This window comes from Carcharodon carcharias, chromosome 10, assembly GCF_017639515.1.
Source record: "Carcharodon carcharias isolate sCarCar2 chromosome 10, sCarCar2.pri, whole genome shotgun sequence".
Lineage (NCBI taxonomy): Eukaryota > Metazoa > Chordata > Chondrichthyes > Lamniformes > Lamnidae > Carcharodon > Carcharodon carcharias.
This window is the reverse complement of record NC_054476.1, coordinates 149,117,305-149,137,447: the sequence shown is the minus strand read 5'-3', so window position 1 is coordinate 149,137,447 and position 20,143 is coordinate 149,117,305. Positions and strand designations below refer to the sequence as shown.

General features: G+C 44.0%; 4 non-coding genes and 1 pseudogene across 4 annotated transcripts; 4 read left to right on the top strand and 1 right to left on the bottom strand.

Annotated features, from left to right (window-relative positions):
• Positions 1–2,312: 2,312 nt before the first annotated feature.
• On the top strand, positions 2,313–2,384 carry trnah-gug. The gene has a single exon. It is a non-coding gene; the product is annotated as a tRNA-His (tRNA).
• A 6,008-nt stretch (positions 2,385–8,392) lies between these two features.
• Positions 8,393–8,464, top strand: trnah-gug. Its single transcript has one exon. It is a non-coding gene; the product is annotated as a tRNA-His (tRNA).
• Positions 8,465–9,626: 1,162 nt separating this feature from the next.
• On the top strand, positions 9,627–9,843 carry LOC121283746. Its single transcript, XR_005944374.1, has one exon. It is a non-coding gene; the product is annotated as a small nucleolar RNA U3 (small nucleolar RNA).
• A 5,366-nt stretch (positions 9,844–15,209) lies between these two features.
• LOC121283747 lies at positions 15,210–15,426 on the top strand. The gene has a single exon (XR_005944375.1). It is a non-coding gene; the product is annotated as a small nucleolar RNA U3 (small nucleolar RNA).
• A 1,059-nt stretch (positions 15,427–16,485) lies between these two features.
• Positions 16,486–16,669, bottom strand: LOC121283752 (annotated as a pseudogene).
• Between the last annotated feature and the right edge of the window lie 3,474 nt (positions 16,670–20,143).

Sequence of the window (20,143 nt, the reverse complement as noted above, 5' to 3'; positions counted from 1 at the left end):
TCACTGGCCTGTAGTTTTCCGCTTTCTGTCTCCCTCCCTTCTTGAATAATAGAGTTCAGAGGCAAGAGTGCTACCAACTGAGCCGCACCTGACAAGGCAGAGGGATTTTGGGAAGCAGTGTGGGGTTTAGGTGGCTGAAGATACAGCTGTAAAAGATTGGAACAAGGGCATGGATGCTTAAAAGGCTGGAGTGAGAGGAACAGAGAGTTCAGGAATGCTGTGGGTGGGGAGTGGGAGGATGTTGATTGTAGTGCAAGAGGAGGAAAGGGAAAGGTGAGGGCACAGAGAATTTAAACATAAAGGTGAGAATTTTAAACTGGTAGCCCTGGAGCCAGTGTTGGAATATGTGACATTGTAGAGGTTGGGAGGTGACAGAATAATTTACGGCTGTAATGACGCCATTTGACTTGATAGTGAGGGTTTATAGGCTATGACTGTGGAGTTATTACAGCCACAAATGATCCTGCCACCTCCCTGCCTCAACAATTGGCGATTGGAGGGTGTGCATTGGCTTTAGTACCTTACCTTAACCGCAGTCAAAAATAAGATCGAACTGTATTCATAAGAAATGGGCTGTGTCCCTTTTGAGTCAGTTTCATGGTCAGTAAAAACACATGGCTTTTGGAATCTGGGTCTAGATTGTGGCTAGTTCAGTTTGTTAATCAGCATCACGTTGCCATGTTACAGGTAATTAACTGACTTTAGTTAATTGCTGGCCTTTCTTGGAATGAAATGTCTGTGTAGATAACCATTTTATTATTACCATTCTTGTAATATATATAACATATATAAATATATATCTAATTAAGCAGTTGTACCATTCTAACAGTTCTAAGCCAAACAGCAGTGAAACAAATTCTTCCAGTAAGAAATACAGCAACATCGTCACTGATGTTAACACAGTACTTGCTTGTATTTGGAGAACTAGAAGCATGGAGCAATTTATTTAGCCCTTCTCACTCTGACTGGTCCAGGATACTCACTTGATTGTTGCAATGTCATGAATTAAGCAATATTGTTAAGTTTGGTACGAATTTTTAAACATACTTAATAACATGCAGCAATACAAGTGCACAGAAATTGTTCATTAAAGTGACAAAGAGGGTGCAGACAACAAGGCCCCTGGTTGGATTCCACATCAGTTCTCTAAAACAAGACTTCCGATTCAACTGCAGCTCGCTATGAGCTCGATGAATTGTACTGACCATGCTGTGTCGTAGGTTGTTATTATGGCGGCTTACAGAGCTGTCAACATATAACAGAGTAGGTGGGTACTTTTGTATAAGTGGATCCTTTCCTTATCCAACTTAACAGCATCGCAAGCATCACATTTTTTCCAAAGCTTGGCTGCCTTATTCCAACGGGCATGGTAAACCCATGATAAATATGCGTCCTTTGGTGCTATATTGTGGCTATGCAAAAGCCCACCCTGTGCCTTTTTCTGGCTGGGGGTCTCTATATGAAGTGCACCCAGTGCACCAGCAGCGACGGGCTTTCTGCTACTGAATGCAAAACTGCGACAACACCACTGGAAAGTCGCGATCTCACCATCCGGATCACAAAAGCACAAATAAATTCTTTCGTGTCTGAGCCAAAAAGAAGGCAAATATATTGATCGGGACACAATGTGTGGAACTGAAAAGAGCAAAGAGAAAATTAGTTACCAAATAGAGATTTTAATAAACGAAGTTTTTAAAGTTTGGTGGTAATTTAAGGATTAAGTAACTTTCGGTGGGTCTAAGATGTTGAAACATCTCAAGACATATTTTAGTTTTATTAAGCTGAACCATTCAAGCTCCTAAAGCTCTGATTGTGTATTTAAATGTTTGCAATAAACTCATAAATGGAATGCTTACATTTATTTTACTGAGGTGCTGTTCCTTCATTATTAATGACGGGAAATAATTGCTTGTTTTTATAAATCTTGCAAGCTAAGCCTATTTTGAGTGTGCAATGTTCTTCTGAACAGCGAGATCAGCGACATCAAATCTAAAATATTTTGTGATGACTGCATTACCCTGGTGAAACTGTATATTAGCCTTTCAAATGTATCTGGCTGCTTCGTTTACCTCCGCGTTCTTCTATTTTGGAGCAGCTCTCTGCAAAATAAATAACTTAATTATTCGGAAAGTGGCCATCTCAAACTAAATGCGAAATCAGGAGATTTCAGATAAGATATTCAGTGAACCCATTCAATTTTACTGATCGTTTGGTCGTGTTTAATCACATCAGCACAATTACTGTTATGAAACTTGCTGTTTGTTGTATTTGAGGCTGATTTTCAGCGATTTGCTCAACCGCCCATGTAGCTCGCCGTGATCGTATAGTGGTTAGTACTCTGCGTTGTGGCCGCAGCAACCTCGGTTCGAATCCGAGTCACGGCATTGCGGATTAGCAATGACACGGCAATGGGCTTTCGTTTTATTCATTAAGCAAGTATGAGAAAAGGTGTTCAATTCGAAAATTTATTTCAAACGTGGCTAATTTATTACAGACATAGCAGTATCCCCAGAGGTGTTCCAGATTGCAGGTTATTCATTCTGCCTTTTCATTTCTGCTCTCCTGCAAGCTGGCGCTGAGGCCTAGTACTGTCCTAGTCATTATTTGTCGGCATCGAACATATGAATTAGTGGGAGTAGGCCATTCGGCCCCTCGAGCCTGCTCTGCAACTTGATAAGATCATGGCTGATCTGATTGTGACCTCAGTTCGACATTCCCACCTACCCCTCTTGTGTTAAAAATATTCAATTACCCTGTCGTCATCACTTTCCCAGGAAGAGTGTTCCAAAGACTCACGACCCTCTGAGAGAAAAATATTTCTCCTCATCTCTGTCTTAAATGGGAGACCTGTTATTTTTAAACTGTGTCCCCTAGTTCTAGTCTTTCCCACAAGGGGCAACATCCTTCCAGCACGCACCCTGAATTCCCCTCAGGATCTTATGTTTTGATAAGATCACCTCTCATTCTTCTAAACCCCAATGGATACAGGCCCAACTGTTCAACCTCTCCTCATAAGATAAACCCTCACCAATTCCAGGCATCAGCATAATGAGACTTCTCTGAACTTAAATCAGCGGACTAAAACTGTACATAGTACTCCAGATGTGGTCTCACCTACGCCCTGTACAACCATAGCAAAACATCCCAACTTTTATATTCCATTCCCCTTGCAATAAATAACAACATTCCATTTACTCCATTTGCCTTCCTGCAACTAGAGAAGCCTTAATAGCCAAGCTTGATGACTTCCTTGCTCAAAATAGACATGTATATTTCCAACAAGGTCAATGTGTATGTTAAAAACAAATGAAAAATTCATTTTATGTGTGTTTTAAAACATAGCAAATGTGGAGATGTTTAAGTCGCTGCAGGCTGAAACTACTGAGACAAAGGAGTTAATTTTCTGATGAGCCAGCCTTGAAGCTGTGTTAACAATTTGGGCAGGTCAATGTGTGGAATATTGCCGATCGCATTCTGTTTCAAGCTGGGATGTTTAGGATCAATGTTCTAACTGCAGGCCCTTTAAATAAGGGATAGCCCACTTTCATAGAATCATAGACTGGTTACAGTCCAGAAGAAGCTCATTTGGCTTACCAGGTCTGTGCTGGCTCTCTGAAGGAACAGTTCACTTAGTGCCACTCTCCCGCCTTCTTCCCATAGCCCTGCACCTTCTTCCTTTTCAGATAATAATCCAATTTCCTCTTGAATCCTGCCTGCCTCCACCACATTTTCAGGCAGTACATTCCAGACTCTAATCATTTGCTGTATGAAAAAGGTTTTCCTCATGTCGCCATTGCTTCTTTTGCCAATTACCTTAAATCTGTGCTTTCTGGTTCTCGATCCTTCCACCATTGGGAAGAAGTTTCTCTCTATCTACTCGATTCAGACCCCTCATGATATTGAATGCCTCCATCAAACCTGCTCTCAACCTTCTCCAAGGAGAACAGTCCCAACTTCTCCATTTTATCTATGTAACTGAATTTCCTCATCCCGGAATCATTCTCGTGAATCACTTCTGCACCTGTCCTAATGTCTTCACACCCTTCTTAAAGTGTGATGCCCAGAACTGAACACAGTACTCCAGTTGATGCTGAATCAGGTTTACCATGATTCCCTTGCTTTAGTATTCAGTGCCTCTATTGATAAAGCCCAGGATATCATATGCTTTACTAACTGCTCCTTCAACCTGTCCTGCCACCTTCAGTAATTCCCCACCTGACATCTGTTACAAACTCCTTTTTTGCTTAATTTAATTTAATTTCTATCTTTCTTACCATCCACAGAGCTCTAGATTTGTTTGCCCTACCTTTCCCTTTCATGGGAATATACCTTGATCACGCCCGAACTATCTCTTCTTTAAAGATAGCCCATTATTCTGTTACAGCCTTGCCTCCCAACTTTTGATTCTAATACATCTGGCTGAGAACCATTCTTACTCCATTGAATTTGTCTTTCCCTCAGTTAATTATTCTTACTCTGGATTGTTCCTTGTGCTTTTGAGAATAACTGGAAATATTTTCTTTAAACCCACACCCCATGGAGAATGAGGGGTTTTTGGTTTTATTGATAGGTCTATGGCAAGTCTCTGAATGGAGAAGTCAAATACTATGTTGGCCTTTATTGCAACAGGATTCAAGTACAGGAGTAAAGATGTCTTGCTGCAATTGTATAGAGTCTTGGTGAGAATGCACCTGTAGCATTGTGCGCAGCTTACCTAAGGAAGGATGCACGTGCCATAGAGGGAGTGCATCAAAGATTTACCAGACTGTTTCCTGGAAAGAATGAGAGATGATCTCATTGATACATACAAAATTCTTATGCTGCTTGATAAGAGAGATGCAAGGTAGAACCAGGAGACAGACTCAGAATAGTTGTTTAGTAGTACAAAACTTGAGTATTGCTGAAAAAAGGGACATGTCAAAGCTTTTTGTCTTGCACTCATCAAGACACCACAAAAATACCAATATAAGGGGAAAACAACAATTTATACTGTATGAGAAGAAAGTGCCCATCATACAAATGGATAATGTGAAATATGAATTTCAGTGCCATTGTGATGCTGGGCTGTACGTCGCAAAGACTGGCGGATCCTATCAAACAGCATGTCCCAGCCACTGTTCGCAACAGGCAAGATACAAACCGTATCCAACTAGCCCGTGCCTGCAAAACTGAAAACATAGTGTATTTAAACAGTGTCCAACATTAGATGTGATTCTGCGATTGGACAACATTTACTAAATAATTCTCAGTGTACTAAAAATTATACTGACAACCAATTTAAGATTGTCTGTTGGGTTCACAGTGTGGCGCATTTGTGTGTACTGGAAGCTACAGGTCTCTGAAGAAGAGTCATACAGATTTGAAACATTAACTCTGCTTCCCTCTCCACAGATGCTGCCAAACCTTCTGAGTTTTTCCAGCATTTATGTTTTTTTTTTCCAGATTTCCACATCTGCATTATATTGCTTTTATTTTAGAGATATGAGATGTATTTTTCGTTACTTTTCTTATTTGCGAGGGGCGTTCTGTAGTTGGTTGAATCAAGGTGAGCTTTGATTACATCAGAAATTCTTTAAAATCATTTGCTGTCCATAAAACAAAGCAGAAATATCAAATTCTATTTAGTCATATCTCACCAAAGGGCTTTAGTCCACCTTCAGAAACGATACTGGAAAGTACTGAAGATCAGAGGGACCTTGGTGTGCACATCCACAGATCCTTGAGGGTAGCAGCACAGGTAGATAAGAAGACAGCCTTTATTAGTTGAGGCACAGAATACAAGAGCAGGGAGGTAATGCTGGTACTGTATAATACGCTCGTTGGGCCACAACTGGAGTACTGTGTGCAGTTCTGGTCAACACATTATAGGAAGGATGTGATTACACAGGAGAGGGTGCAGAGGAGATTTACCAGGATGCTGCCTGGGCTGGAGGGCCTGAGCTATGAGGAAAGATTGGATAGGCTGGGGTTGTTTTTCTTGAAGCAGTGAAGGTTGAGAAGGGACCTGATAGAGGTGTATAAGATTATGAGGGGCATGGATAGGAAGGCCCTTTTTCCATTAGTAGAGGGGTCAATAACCAGGGGACATAGATTTAAGGTAAGAGGTAGAAGGCTAAGAGGGGAGTTGAGGAAAATTTTTTTCACCCAGAGGATGGTGGGAGTTTGGAACTCACTGCCTGAAAATGTGGTTGAGTTAGAAACTCTCATAACATTTAAGTATTTAGATATTCACCTGCATTGTCATAGCTTCCAGGGCTATGGGCCAAGCGCTAGAAAATGGGATTACTGTAATCAGATCTTTGTTGACAAGCACAGACATGATGGGCCAAATAGCCTCCTTCTGTGCTGTAAACATTTATGAGCCTATAAGTCTAATAGAGATGATATCATATCCAACCCAAATCACAAAGGATGTCATAATTTTAACCCTTGACATCTGTGGAGAGAGTGAGGGAGAGAGAGACAGCGTTAACAAGTCAGTGACTCTTATCCAGTTCTGACGAAGGGTCATCGACCTGAAATGTTAACTCTTTCTCTCTCCAAAGATTATCTTATGTGGAGAGACTGGAGATATTGTGATTGTTCTACTGATGGCAGAGAAGGTTATGGGGAGATTTAATAGTGTTCTTCAAAATTAGAAAGAATTTTGAGACATTAAATAAGGCCAAACTATTTGCATTGGCAAGTGGCATGGTAACTAGAGAACATGGATTTAAGAGACTTGGCAAACCTGAGGGGAGATGAGGAGAATTTGTTTCAAGCAGTGAGTTATAATGAGCTGGTATGTAGTCCCTGAAGGGTTGGTGGAAGTAGATTTAATAGTAACTTTCAAAAGGGAATTAGATATCTAAATTAACTTAAGTATTGCTTCAATCAAATGTTTTATTCACAAAATTCAACCATTTCAAGGGTATTACATAAAAGGGTATTCTGAGAGTTAATCAACCTCTAATTAAATCGAACACATTTCTCTGTTTAATGTTGGTTTATTTTATTGAATTAGGTTGCTTTGGTTGTGCGTGACAGCAAATTCAATAATCAAACATAATCTTAATTATATAAAAACAAAATGCTGGAAATCCAAAACAAAAACAGAATTACCTGGAAAAACTCAGCATGTCTGGCAGCATCGACGGAGAAGAAAAGAGTTGACGTTTCGAGTCCTCATGACCCTTCAACAGAACTGAGTGAATCTAAGGAAAGGGGTGAAATATAAACTGGTTTAAGGTGGGGGGGGGTGGTTGGTGTGGTTGTAGGGACAAGCAAGCAGTGATAGGAGCAGATAATCAACAGATATCACAGACAAAAGAACACAGAGGCATTGAAGGTTGTGATATTATCTAAATGAATGTGCTAATTAAGAATGGATGGTAGGGCACTCAAGGTACAGCTCTAGTGGGGGTGGGGTGGAAAGGCTAGCAGGGCATAAAAGATTTAAAGATAATGGAAATAGGTAGGAAAAGAAAAATCCATATAAATTATTGGAAAAAACAAAAGGAAGGGGGAAGAAACAGAAAGGGGGTGGGGATGGAGGAGGGAGTTCAAGATCTAAAGTTGTTGAATTCACTATTCAGTCCGGAAGGCTGTAAAGTGCCTAGTCGGAAGATGAGGTGTTGTTCCTCCAGTTTGCGTTGGGCTTCACTGGAACAATGCAGCAAGCCAAGGACAGATATGTGGGCAAGAGAGCAGGGTGGAGTGTTAAAATGGCAAGCGACAGGGAGGTTTGGGTCATTCTTGCGGACAGACCGCAGGTGTGTCTTAATCTTAATTATACACATTTGTAAATATGGTGTCTAGTAAGTGGGATGTAATATGCCTGGAATATTGAATTTACTTTAGCCAACTACTGTAATGATTTGAAGGAGCTTCAATATTCACCTATATTTCAATGCTTTTCCCAACATCAATTTCTTTCTGTTCTTCTCTCTTCTGTGATAGTGATTGAAATTGATCTGGATGGTTTTGTGATGATCAGCAACCTCCAGTATTGGTCATTATTTATTCATCTGTGATTGCTGAGTGTCTGGAGAGTTTTTTTTTGAAAAGTATACTTTATTCATAAAATATCTGCAAGTGTCTGGAGAGTTCCTGTGATGTAGCCACAGGACAGAGTATTAAGATCGTTAGGATAACTGTGCTGCCTGGAGTTAAGGTTTTGGCTTCCTCTGCACAGAAATGCATGTAGTAATTGGTAATTGAAGGCAAGCAGAGGGAGAACAGATACATGGTAAATTGGATAACATGTTAAGGAAATGGCTATAGTTCAGTAGCGCAAGACATTATATCAATGGCATAGCAATAATGAATGCATATTTCATTAATAATCCAGCTGGACATATCGTTTCACTTGAGACTAATTTTCAGCCCTGGGTATTCATAGCCTATGTAGCACGCCGTGATCGTATAGTGGTTAGTACTCTGCGTTGTGGCCGCAGCAACCTCGGTTCGAATCCGAGTCACGGCATTGCGGATTAGCAATGACACGGCAATGGGCTTCAAACTTTTTCATTAGTATAAATTATTAACGATATGATGTTCGTTTATGCACAATTTTTTGGTAGTTTTTTTTAACTAATTCACTCCCTTTACTTTGTGGATATATTAAATGGGAGATAAATAATCTTTAAAAGCAACAAATGCGAAGTAACCTGAAATGAAAACAAGAAATGCTGGAAACATTCAGCAAGCCAGGCAGCATCTGTGACCTGACATATTTTAACTGCTTTTCTCTTCACAGATGATGCCTGACGTGCTGAGGGTTTCCTGCATCGTATGCTTTTAACCATTCTTAAAATCCAAGTTTCATTTTTCGTGTTTTAGATTTAAAGCAACGATAGTAGAATATGTTTGTGTGTATTTGTGATACACGCTTACCCTACACTGAGCTAAATTCTGTGTTGCCAGAGTAACATGCCAAGACTGACATTCTGCTGTAGATGTTGGATATGTTTGACTCAGCTCTTAAATGTCTCCAGGCAATTTAGTGAAGTAACAATTTACTCATAATAGTTCGTTAAATCTTCTTAATTAATGGAGATATTTGTCATAATTGGAATAAGATTTTTACTGAGATTTTGCCAGGGTAGTCTGTCCTAATTCCTGAATAATAATGCGTGGAAGCAGCTAGCCCCTTGTTGATCTGGCCTCTTAAGAGGTTAGAAAAGGTTGATTAATTTCCTAAATTGTCGTGTTGTTAAAAGCGTTCCAACATAGGAATTTTACATTAGATTCACGTCCTTTAGATGACCGTGTGACCTTTGTGAGCGAGTGGGTACGCGGTGGAGAGAGAGCAGCACCATAATCGGTACCGGGGTTGTATTTAGGCCGCCAACTCTGCCGGTTTCCAACAGGGAAGACTTCAACTATTCGGCTATTGGGCCGTGAATAGTGCAGCTCCGCCCCATTCATATCCTCAATTTTGATTGCACTACCTGAGTGTTATTCAGATTAGGAATTGAATTTGAATATTTTAAGTGTTCGTTTCTTCTCTGTTTTACCTCTTGTTGAAAAATATAAATTTCCAGAACAGATTTCTTGACAATTACTTATAGTATGGAAGTGAATTACATGCGCACTATGATGTGTATCTCTGGCACTGCCAAGCCAGATTGTGGGATTTATAAGCTAAGACTATACTCTTAGGGATCATTTCTATAGTTTTTATCTTGAGAAGTGTGTTTCTAGAGTGTTCGGTCTCACAAACCATGAGGAGGATTTATAGTGTTCTTTTCTGAGCAGGAAGCAGACATTGGGTGTTGCTTTTAGCAGCTGCTCTTTGTCATTGATGAGTGTTCTTTCTCTCTCTTGTAGAGAGCTGGAGTAAGAGAACACAGTCTGAGTGGTTTGTCTATCAATTAATTAAAGAATAGTATTGCTTGTTCTGTGGAGTATTGTGATTCCAGCTAGGAATCAGGCAGCAACAAAAATAGCTGGGAAAAACTTAGCAGGTCTGACAGCATCTGTGGAGAGGAACACAGTTAACATTTTGAGTCTGTTTGACTCTTCATCAGAACTAGAGAATGAGACTATATTGGATCTGGTAATGAGGCAGGTTTCATAAGTTATCTCAGAGGAATGGTAGAATTAAGCATTCAGTTTGAGATTGAGAAATTTGGGTTGGAAACAACGGTGCTGAATTTAAATAAGGATAATTACAAAAGAATGAGGATAGGATTGGCTGGAATGGACTGGGAAAGGAGTTTAGCAGAAAATAGTTGGTGAACAATGCAGACATTTAAGAAAATATTTCATGACTTATGGCAAAAATATTCCCAGTGAGAAAGAAGGATTCTAGGAAGGGCATAAACCAACCATGGTTAACCAAGGAAGTTAAGGATAGTGTCAAATTGAAAGAAAAAACATACAATGTGTGAAAGATTAGTGGTAAACCAGAGGATTGGGAAAGTTTTAAAAACCAACAAAAGATGACCAAAAAATAAAGAGGGAGAAAATAAACTTTGAAGGTAAACTGGCAAGTAATATAAAAATTGACAGTAAAAGATGCTTTAAATATATAAAAAAAGAAGAGAGAGGCCAAAGTGAACATAGGCCCCTTAGCGAAATGTGTTTCTAGAGTCAAAAACAGAAAATGCTGGAAAACCTCAGTAGCTCTGACAGCAACTGTGGAGAGAGAAAAAAACAAAGTTAACGTTTTGAGTCTGAATGACCCTTCTTCAGAGCTGAAGAGGAGTGGAAATGTGATGAAATATGTACTGTTTAAGTGGGGGTGGGGCAGGTGGAGCTGGGTAGAAGGCCAATGACCAATGAAGGTGAACAGGGCAAAAGAGACAAACGGAAATCCTGTCAGATAGAAGAACAGTACTTCTTCAGGGTAGGCATTCCTGGAAGAAGGGTCATACGGAATCGAAACGTTAACTTTGATTTTTTTTTCTCCCCACAGACACTGTCAGACCTGCTGAGTTTTTCCAGCATTTTCTGTTTTTGTTTCACATTTCCAGCACCTGCAGTATTTTGCTTTTATCTTAGTATTTAATTCACTGCTACTTCTCTTCCAGGAATGCTTAACTTGAATAAAAATGAAATAAGTGGGTAAAAAATAAAAATGAATGTACAAGAAAAGGGATTAAAGAAGGGGTGAAGATGGAGGAGAGAGTTCATGGTCCGATGTTGTTGAACTCAGTGTTAAGTCGAAAAGGCTGTAAGGTGCCTAATCGGAAGATGAGTTGCTGTTCCTCCAGTTTGCGTTGGGCTTCACTGGAACATTGCAGCAGGCCACATGTGGGTAGGAGAGCAGGATGGTATGTTGAAATGGCAAGCGACCGGAAGTTCTGGGTTATACTTGCGGACAGACCGGAGGTGTTCCGCAAAGCGGTCACCCAGTCTGCATTTGGTCTCCCTGACGTAGAGGAGATCGCATTGGGAGCAGTGGATGCAGTAGACCAAATTGAAGGAGGTGCAAGTGAAGCGCTGCTTCACCTGAAAGGAGTGTTTGGGCCCTTGGACGGGGAAGAGGTAAAGGGACAAGTGTTCCACCTTCTGCAATTGCTTGGGGAGGTGCCATGGGAAGGGGATGAAATGCTGGGGGTGAATGAGGAGTGGCAACCAGGGTGTTCTGTAGGGAACGGTCCCTGCGGACTGCTGATTGGGGGGGGGGATGGGGGAGAAGATGTGTTTGGTGGTGGCATCATGCTGGAGTTGGTGGAAATGGCGGAGGATGATCCTTTGAATATGGAGGCTGGTGGGGTTAAAAGTGAGGACAAGGGGGACCCTATGTTGGTTATGGGAGGGAGGGAAAGGTGTGAGGGCAGAGCCGGGAGATGGGTTGGACATGACTGAGGGCCCTGTCCACCACATTTTGGGGGAAACCTCGATTAAGGAAAAAGGAAGACATGTCAGAAACGCCGTTTTGGAAAGTGGCGTCATCAGAACAGATGTGTCATAGACAAAGGAACTGAGAGAGCGGGATGGAGCCCTTATAGGAAGCAGGGTGTGCGAAGCTATAGTCAAGGTTGCTGTGGGACTCAGTGAGCTTATAATGAATATTGATGGTCAGTGTGTCACCCAAAATGGAGACAGAGAGGTCAAGAAGGGAAGGGAAGTGTTGGAGATGGACCGTGTGAAGGTGATAGAGGGATGGAAATTGGAAGCAAATTTGGTCAATTTTTCGAGGTCCAGACGAGAGCATGATGTGGCACTGAAACAGTCATCGATGTACCGATAAAATGTTGTGGGAGAGGGCCTGAGTAGGAATGGAACAAGGAATGTTCCACATACCCCATAAAGAGACAGGCATAACTGGGACCCATGCGGGTACCCGTAGCCACAGCTTTTATTTGGAGGAAGTGAGACAAATTTAAGGAAAATTATTCAGTGAGAGAACAAGTTCAGCCAGGCAGAGGAGAGTGGTGGTGAATGGTGATTTTTCGGGCCTTTGTTCAAGGAAGAAGTGGAAAACCCTCAGACTATCCTGGTGAGAGATGGAGGTGTAGAGGGATTAGACGTCCATGGTGAAGAGGAGGTGGTTAGGGCCAGGGAACTGTAAATTCTTGATATGACGTAGGACATCAGAGGAATCATGGATGTAGGTGGAAAGAGACTGGACAAGGGGAGAGACAACAGAGCCAAGATAGGAAGAAGTGAGTTCCATGGGGCAGGAACAGGCTGACACGTTAGGTCTGCTGGGACAGTCCTGTTTGTGGATTTTGGGAAGGAGGTAGAAGCAGGCTGTCCGGGGTTGGGAGACTATGAGGTTGGAAGCTGTGGGTGGAAGATCTCCAGAGAGATGAGGTCAGTGACAGCCCTGGAAACAATGGCTTGATATTTGGTGATGGGGTCATGGTCTAGGGGGAGGTTGGAAGAAGTGCCTGAGAGTTGGCACTCAGCCTCTGTGAGGTAGAGGTCAGTACGCCAGACAACAGACTTTGAATGTTGCTTTTAGCAGCTGCTTTCTGTAATTGATGAGTGTTCCTTACTCTCTCTTGTAGAGAGCTGGAAGAACACTGTCTGAGAGGCCCCTTAGAGAAAGGACCTGTGCAGAGAGGGGTCTGTACAATTCCCAGTCCATTAGTGCACTATGGCTGAAAGGTCTTAGACAGCGACCTTTCCCCATTATGCCTTTGCGGCGGCTGCCCCAAGCTTTAAATTGTCCCTCAACACGTAGTCCTGGACCTTGGAATGTGCCAGTCTGCAACACTCGGTCAGGGACGACACTTTGTACTGGAAGACCAATAGGTTTCGGGCAGATCAAAGAGCACCTTTGACTGAGTTGATGATCCTCCAGCTGCAGCTGATACTTGTCTCAGTGTGTGTCCCAGGGAACAGCCTGTAGAGCACAGAATCCTGTATCACAAAACTGCTTGGGATGAACCGCGACCAAAACCATTGCATCTCTCTCCAGACCTTGTTTGCAAAGACACATTCCACAAGGAGGTGAACAATGGTCTCTTTCCCACCGCAGCTAACTTGAGGGCAACGTGCTGAGGGGGTGAGACAACTGGCTTGTTGGAAGGATCTGACTGGGAGGGCCTTTCTCACCACCAGCCAAGCTACATCTTGGTGCTTGTTGGAAAGATCTGGCTTTGACAAAATAACTTTGACAGTCTGCTAAGCGAACCATTTGACAGGATCCACCATGCCCTTTTCCCTCAGGACCTCCAGAATGTTACCGGCTGCCCACTGCCTGATGGACTTGTGGTCAAAGGTGTTTCTCCGCATAAGTTTTTCCACGAGGGACAGGTAGTGTGGCATGGTCCAACTACTTGGAGTATTCCGTGGCAATGTGGCTAGACCCACCCTTTGCAACACCAGGGACAGGTAGAACCTCAGCATGTAGTGACACTTGATGTTTTTTTTATCAAGGGTCAACAGACAGCTTGATGTATGCAGTGAATACTATATGTATCACAACAGTATTGAAGCACCTCAGAAAGGGTAAAATAAAAGCAAGGGTCCATATTTTATTTCGTTAAGATCTGTCTGGGGACAAAAACAGAATTACCTGGAAAAACTCAGCAGGTCTGGCAGCATCGGCGGAGAAGAAAAGAGTTGACATTTCGAGTCCTCATGACCCTTCGACAGAACTTGAGTTCGAGTCCAGGAAAGAACTGAAATATAAGCTGGTTTAAGGTGTGTGTGTGGGGGGCGGAGAGATAGAGAGACAGAGAGGTGGAGGGGGTTGGTGTGGTTGTAGGGACAAACAAGCAGTGATAGAAGCAGATCATCAAAAGATGTCAACGACAATAGTACAATAGAACACATAGGTGTTAAAGTTAAAGTTGGTGATATTATCTAAACGAATGTGCTAATTAAGAATGGATGGTAGGGCACTCAAGGTATAGCTCTAGTGGGTTTTTTTTTTAAATAATGGAAATAGGTGGGAAAAGGAAAATCTTTATAATTTATTGGAAAAAAAAAGGGGGAAACAGAAAGGGGGTGGGGATGGGGGAGGGAGCTCACGACCTAAAGTTGTTGAATTCAATATTCAGTCCGGAAGGCTGTAAAGTCCCTAGTCGGAAGATGAGGTGTTGTTCCTCCAGTTTGCGTTGGGCTTCACTGGAACAATGCAGCAAGCCAAGGACAGACATGTGGGCAAGAGAGCAGGGTGGAGTGTTAAAATGGCAAGCGACAGGGAGGTTTGGGTCATTCTTGCGGACAGACCGCAGGTGTTCTGCAAAGCAGTCGCCCAGCTTACGTTTGGTCTCTCCAATGTAGAGGAGACCACATTGGGAGCAACGAATGCAGTAGACTAAGTTGGGGGAAATGCAAGTGAAATGCTGCTTCACTTGAAAGGAGTGTTTGGGTCCTTGGACGGTGAGGAGAGAGGAAGTGAAGGGGCAGGTGTTGCATCTTTTGTGTGGGCTTTTTGTTTTTTTTTTGTTTTTAGCAGTTTTTTTGTTTTTATCTCTGTCTGGGGAGCTCAGTGCTGTGATTTGCACATGCTCACTATGTGGAAAATCCTAGACACATCACAACCAATAGGAGTGGCAGGCTGCAGAAATGCAGGTCCGCCTCACTCATATCCTTAGTTCTGATTGGGCTAACGGATGAGAATGTATTCATTAATTTGAATATTGTTAGATTGTTTCCCTTCTGAGTTTCTTGCTTCAAAATGTTAATTCTTTGGTATATTCATTGTTACTGTAACTTTACCCATTGAAAACATTCTAGATAAAGTGTGGCCATGCTTGCCACACATGCACTGTGATGTGTATCTCTTGCATTGTGAAGCCATCTCATGGAATTTAATAGTTAAGACTATCCTCTTAGGGATCATTTCTATAGTTTTTTTCTTGAGAAGTGTGTTTCTAAAGTGTTTGGTCTCACAAACCATGAGGAGGATTTATAGTGTTCTCTTCTGAGCAGGAAGCAGACATTGGGTGTTGCTTTTAGTAGCTGCTCTTTGTCATTGATGAGTGTTCCTTCTCTCTCTTGTGGAGAGCTGGAGGAAGAGAACACAGTCTGAGTGGTTTGTCTATCAGTTAATTAAAGAATAGTGTTGTTTATGCTCTAGAGCAATGTTGTGGATCCAATGAGGAATCAGGCTGTTTTGGATCTGGTAATGAGGCAGGTTTAATAAATTATCTCAGAGGAACAGATGCCCAGCTGTGACAAGCCAGGGACAACTCTTTGTACTGGAAGACCAGAAGATTTAGGCAGACCAAAGAGCGTCTTTCAATGGGTTGATGATCCTCCAGCTGCCGTTGATGTTTGTCTCGGTCTGTGTCCCTGGGAACACCGTAAGAGCACAGAGTCCTTGAGGGTGACCTCCCAGTCAGATTCCTCCTACATGCCAGGAGCCTCATGCCATCCGCATGCTGCCTTCGAGGTGGCTGTGGTGGGGAAGAGACCATTGTTCACCTCCTTGTGTAATGTGCCTCTCCAAAGAAGGGCTGCAGTGAGATGCAGTGGTTTTTGTTGAGGCTCATCCCAAGCAGTGCTGTGTCACAAGACTCTGTGCTCTACGGGCGTTCCCGGGGACACCGACCCAGCGAAACGTGGCTCGGGTGATCGTCACCGCGCAGGAGTGAGGAATGGGCCAGACCTGCGACAAGTACAGCAACACCGAGAGTGCCTCACGCCTGATGAGCAGGTTCTTACCCACAATGGAGAGGGAGTGTCGCTCCCACATGACCAGTTTTCTTTTCACCATAGCCACTCGCTCCTTCCAATTTCTAACGCATGCCCTGGTCTCTCGCAACCATATCCCCAGCACCTTCAGGCAGTCTGACCTTACAGTGAAGGAGATAAAGGATTGGTCAGCCCAGGCACTCTCGCTGTTGCTGTATGTGGCGCAGGTCTGGCCCATTCCTCACTTCTGCGCGATGGCGATCACCTGAGCCATCTTTTGCTTTATCTGGAGGTCGAAAATGGATCGTGTTCGCAGGGACACGATGTACAAGCCTCTAGATAAAGGGGGAAAAATCGTGCCCAACATCGCCCTCATCCTGATGGCCACCGTTGTGTGCAGCTGCATCAAGCTCTGCGTAGTCCCTTGGTACACAAATGCCAAATGTCACTACATGCTGAACTCAGACTGCGTTCTCTTTCCCCAGCTCTCTATAGGAGAGAGAGCAGGAACCTTCATCAATGACAGAGCAGCTGCTAAATGTCCTCTTTCTGCTCAGAAGAGAACACTATAAATCCTCCTCATGGTTTAAGAGGCCAAACATGCTAGAAACAAATTTTTTTTGGAAAAATATACTTTATTCATAAATTACCTGAAAGAACATTACAAAACGTTTCTAAATTGCCATCACAAAAAGTGCAATCAGATTCAACTTTTACACATGGTTCACAAGGTGCATCAATACAATCAATGAACATTACAGTCATTTCAATATGGTCATTGCAGACAGTCAGGCAGTGCAGTGGGATTGGAGTTATTGACATACATCATGTTGCACTCTGAGGTGCTTCAATACAATTTAATATATTTAGTATTCACTAAATACATTTATTGTGAGTCATACACATTCCTGTAAGTGACAATTGGCCAGAAGGAGGCAGTGGTCAGAGAAGAACACCAATGAATGGGTGGGAATCAGAAAGCCTTCCAATTAAATCTGGAGTTAGGCAGGGCTGCCCTCACTCCCCTGTCCTGTTTGTGCATTGCATAGAACCCTTTGCTTAGTCCATCAAGAAGGATTAAAGAGGTGATGGCTGCAACCAGTTGAGCTCCAAACCAGCGGGTGCTTAACACCGTTAGGGTGGCAGTAAAAGACAGCGAAGGAGGTACACCCATTGACCGTGCCTTCTTCATTAAGAGAATCCTTTTGGAGCCCTGTGGATTTGAAGCAGCAGAGATCTACTGCCTGCAAGACTTCCCCAGTGCTGGTGTGACTTTCAAGAATGTTGCTGCCTGCGTCAAGTTCCTGAAGGTGTTCAAGGAGAAGAGAGACCAGCCACAGATGAGAATCCTCATGGTGGAGCCACTCTGCTCTGCTGTTGCAACAGGACTGTGTGGTGACTGTGCAACTCTACATCCCGCATGTCCCTGTCGCCGATGTGCTCACCTTCCTCGCCAGATACGTTTACCAGGTTGGGAACTGCACCGAAGTCAAAGACGTCTTTGGGATTTGGACTAGGAAACGTCAGATCAAGGCCACACTCAACATGGATGGTAAGGGAGCAATCCTCCACCCGCCTTCCAGCTCTGCTATCAGGGGAAGCCGTGGCTACCTTATCTACACTGGACAGGCTATAGTTTGTCGATCATGCAGCAAATCTGGTCATGTGGCGGCCAACTACAGCGCTGTCCTCTGCAATAATTGCAAGCAGGAAGGGTACCGGACAAAGGACTGCAGACAGACTAAGTGCTGCAAACTGTGTGGCAAGGCAGGCCACCTCTAAAAGACCTCCCTGAAAATGCTGCCGCACTTATGCAAAGGCGGCCAAAACCAGCGGGAGGCAAGCTGATGAAATGGTAAGTGTCTCTACCACCAAGGACTCTTGCAAACCTCCACCCACGAAGGCTTCCAATGAGCACAATGGGACAATGGAGGAGGCAGAGAGAGACAAGACGAAGCGAAATATTGAAGCAGCAGACAGCCAAACAACTGCCCTGCCCCCTGAGTCTCCCACTCTTCAGCAGAGTGAATCAATGGAGGAGGAACCAGCGGAGAACTGTGAAACCTCTCTTTGAGTCCCTGACACACTGGTGGGAAGCGAACAAGGAAAACGTCAAGAAGCACTCTATCCTCAAAGACATCCAGAAAGCTAGAAAGGAACAGAGGGAAATGTTCCGACTCCAGAAAAATGGCTCAGTAAAGTCATTGCAGTGCTACATTTTGAGGATCAGCAAACCCTTTCATGCCGGATTGTATGACGTGAAGCCCACAGATGGCACTGCCCCCAGTCCTTCCTGTCTCCTATTGTGGAGGTCATAGACGACTGTACTCGGGAGACCCTGGGCAAATTGCTAACTCCTGATGAACTGACTAAGGCTCTTGAGTCCTTCAAGAAGAGTAAAACTCCCGAAATGATGTGTTCCTTCTCTCTCTTGTAGAGAGCTGGAGGGAGAGAACATAGTCTGAATGGTTTGTCTATCAGTTAATTAAAGAATAGTGAATTAAACACAGAGATTAAAGAATAGTGTTGTTTGTGCTCTAGAGATACTTATCTGGCAGGGAAGAGACCTTGATCACGGTTCTGCCAGGGAAAGGTCGTGAAGCAATGGCTATAATCAATTGAACCCCATACCATGGGGTACCTAACACCATCCGAGTCATGGTGAAAGACAGTGAAGGAGGAGCACCTATGGATCAGGCCCCTTCACCAAGTGGATCCTGTTAAAGGCGTGTGGATTCGAAGCTGCGGAGATCTACTGCTTGCAAGACTTTCCCAGCACTGGATATTTCGACGTGACATTCAAGCAAGTGGCAGCTTGCGTCAAGTTCCTGAAGGTGTTTGAGGGGAAGAGAGACCTGCTGGAGATGAGGATCCTGATGGTGGAGCCGCTCTTTGCTTTGCCGTTGCAACGGGACCAGGTGGTGACAGTGCATCTTTACAACTCCTATGTCCCTTTCGCTGACACACTCACCTTCCTCACCCGATAGTTCGACAAGGTTGGGAGCTGCACCGAGGTTAGAGATGCTTTGGGGATCTGGACATGCAAACACCAGGTTAAGGTCACGCTCAAGACTGATGGTAAGGGAGCCATCTTCCACCCTCCTTCCAGATTCGCTATCGGGGGAAGCCATGGCTACCTTGTCTATGCTGGGCAACCCAAGCTTTGTCGCTCATGCAGCAAGGCTGGTCATGTGGCAGCCAACTGCAACGCCATCCTCTGCAAGAACTGCAAACAGGAAGGGCACCAGACAAAAGACTGCAAACAGGCTAAGTGCTGCAACCTGTGTGGTGAGGCAGGTCACCTCTACAGGACCTGCCCCAGACGCTGCCGTACTTATGCACAGGCAGCCAAAGCCAACGAGGGGGAAGCAGAAGAAATGCTTCGTGTCACTCCAACCACCACGGCCCCCAGGGAGAACAACGGGACAATGGAGGACACAGGGAGAGACAAGTGGAGGAAAAGATTGAGGCAACAGACAGCCAATCAACAGCATTGCCCCCTGAACCTCCCATTCCTCAGGAGAGCGAATCAATGGAGGAGGAGGAGGCAGCAGTAGAAAATCAGCAGGGGGAGTGGCAGCTGGTGAAGAGAGCCAAAAGGAAGAAGGGGCCAAGAAGGGACCAAGCCATTTCCCAGACAAGTGGCAAGAAGCGTCTCCCATCCAACACGGATGACAAGGGCAGCAGTTCTTCGGACAAAGAAGTGCCAGGGCGGCACCGACAGAAGAAGCGGCAAAGCTCTAGGGAGTTGGAGGATGAGACACCTGAGCTCCAGTACATTGGAGACAATGAGGAGACCAGCGCACCCCAACTTTGCCTACAACCCGAAGAGGCCCACACACCACAGCCCCAGGAATCTGGGAGCAGTGAGACGCTCAGCGCATCCCAGCTCCGGGAAGCTGGGAGTAGCAAAGCCCAGAGGGGGAGAGGAGTGGAGAAGCTTCTCCAACAAAGGTCATTTCAAATCCCACTCTCTGCACGAAACCCCAGATGCCACTTGAGCAGAACATTGCCAATGGGAAGTTTCAGGACAGTTTCCTCAGCCTATCCAAAGTGAGGCAATTTGAGCACACCATGGGTATGAAGTAGCAGACTAAAGGTCTGGGACTCTCAGACA